This window comes from Austrofundulus limnaeus, unplaced genomic scaffold (assembly GCF_001266775.1).
Source record: "Austrofundulus limnaeus strain Quisiro unplaced genomic scaffold, Austrofundulus_limnaeus-1.0 Scaffold1030, whole genome shotgun sequence".
Lineage (NCBI taxonomy): Eukaryota > Metazoa > Chordata > Actinopteri > Cyprinodontiformes > Rivulidae > Austrofundulus > Austrofundulus limnaeus.
The window spans coordinates 7,637-9,934 of NW_013953432.1; the positions used below are offsets into that span (position 1 = coordinate 7,637).

Consider the following 2,298-nt stretch of genomic DNA (forward strand, 5'->3'; position numbering starts at 1 on the left):
TCTGAAGCCATTGTATGGGACTGATAACACCTAATAACGTCCATTTCATGGACTGATAACATCAGAATCCCCTGAAATTCTCACATCTGAAGCTTGAATGGTTGAAGTTTTCATTGTCAAAAATCAAACTAAAGATGAAATCAGACATGAATGAAGGAGGGATTAATATAGATTACAGATGTGACAGGAGGAGGAGGAGGAGGAGGAGGAGGAGAACAGGACAATGTGTTAGAAACCATTTATTCAAGCATCTCTGCCTCCAACTATTAAATCAATTTAGTCTCTGAGCAACGTTCTGAACAATAATAAAGTAAGTAAAGTAAAAGTTTATTTTTATAGCACCTTTCACAGAAGATGATTTCACAAGGTGCTGTACATCCTGTATCAGATTGAAAAAACAAATATGTCACAAATACTTTACAGTTAACACATTCATAGTTAACCAAATTAACGGCATCAATCAATATTAATTAAAAGTCATGTTTGATAATAAAATAAACAATAAGAACCATTAAAATRTCCCATCATGTGGTCACCTTTTTATTATTTCTCCACAAAAGAGACAGAAAGCAACACAACGAGCCCTGGATCGTCAGCAGGGTTAACAGATGTTTCTGTGGCTGCAGGAAGTCAGCGTCGCTGCACAGAAATATGAAACAAGCTCACCTGAAAGCAGAAAGTCTCCAGAGGGAGGAGCCCCCCCCCCCCTGACATCTGTTCCTGTGGAGGGGGGGCTGCAGGAAGACTTTAGTCCAGATCCCACAGGCCCTGTGGCAGCAGCATCTGCCTAATGAGGGTCTGAGCAGCTCCACAGTCAGGCTTTGATGCAGATTCCCTCACAACACGCCACCCAGCCGCCAGCAGGCACACCGAGAATCACATTACACTGCTTCAGCAAAGGACCCGTTAAAAACAAACGTTTTTTAATTTTAATCATTATAATTGTTTTTGATGTTGTGATGTGTGTTGTTTTTAATGTGCGGCATCAAACAGATTGTGTAAACAAAATGTCCATTTTTGTATGGACAATAAAGTCTTATCATTTATCTGATCTTATCTTACCTTTTATCTTATCTTATCCTATCTTATCTTATCTTTTATCTAATTTAATCTTATCTTTTATCTGATCTTAGCTTAGCTTATCCTAGCCTAGCTTATCGTAGCTTAGCTCATCTCATCTCATCTTATCTCATCTCATCNTCCTCCTCCTGTCTTCTTCTTGTCCTCCTCCTGTCTTCTTCTCGTCCTCCTCCTGTCTTCTTCTCATCCTCCTCCTGTCTTCTTCTCGTCCTCCTCCTGTCTCTTGTGGACCTGCTGGACGTCCTGCAGGAAGTGAATCAACAGAAGCTGGTACTGATGCAGCTGAGCTGGACCTGTTTCCTCATCTTTCCTGAGACATTTGGGAGCAGAAGATTCATACTGTTGCCATGGAAACAAAACAGGTACTGGAAAACTACGCAGAAAACTCTGAGTATTATCCTCGGTAGTTTATAATCTTTAACTGTTCTATTTATCAAATAAAACAAGCTGAAAGCTGATAACTTTCCACCAAACAGCTGAGAATATTTTTAATTAATTTCTTCAGTTCACACAAAACTAAAAGTAAAACACATTAAACAGATGTTCTATATGAATTAATTTTATTTTAATATTCTGAATATGTTTCAGTTTCAGGATGTTTCAGACATGAAAACTAATTAAATTAAAGCAAAGATCTCTGAAGTTAGGCTGAAAGGTGAAAGCTAAAGTTAGATCCTGACAGAGTGAGGACATGAACAGGAATTAAATCAATATTTGAGTTTATTTCTAGTTATATGTTCAGGAATCTGCAGAAACTCATGCAGATGATGTCATTTCCTGTTTTTCTGTTCATCAGGAGCAAATTCTCACCYGCTTCRGATGTCATCATCCATGAAATGGACGTTATTAGGCGTTATCAGTCCCATAGAATGGCTTCAGAATGTCAGCTGGTTAATATGAGGCTAAAAGGCACTAAGGTTAACTTTAGAGCAAGTGACATGATTAGCGCTAAAGACCCCGCCCTCCAATGGTTGTATGTTGTGGTCTTCCAATAGGACAATGGGTAGAGTGTTGGACCAGAGAGTGGGACACCAGGGTGCCAGACACACATGGACACAAAACATTTATTACAATATATTTTGGTTATTTACACATTCATTGTCATTGATATATTAACCCACTAGGGGGCACTGTTGGGACAGTCTGAAGTCTAGAAGGCACAGTAGGGACCCTCTGAAGCCATTGTATGGGACTGATAACGCCTAATAACGTCCATTT

At 39.2% G+C, this 2,298-nt stretch overlaps 1 long non-coding RNA gene across 1 annotated transcript in view; it reads left to right on the forward strand.

Moving 5' to 3' along the window:
* Positions 1 to 1,313: 1,313 nt before the first annotated feature.
* LOC106533821 (uncharacterized) overlaps positions 1,314 to 2,298 on the forward strand; it is a 12,557-nt gene continuing 11,572 nt past the window's right edge. The window contains exon 1 of the long non-coding RNA XR_001312291.1: positions 1,314 to 1,442. This is a non-coding gene — a long non-coding RNA (uncharacterized LOC106533821). The remainder of the gene's footprint in view (positions 1,443 to 2,298) is intronic.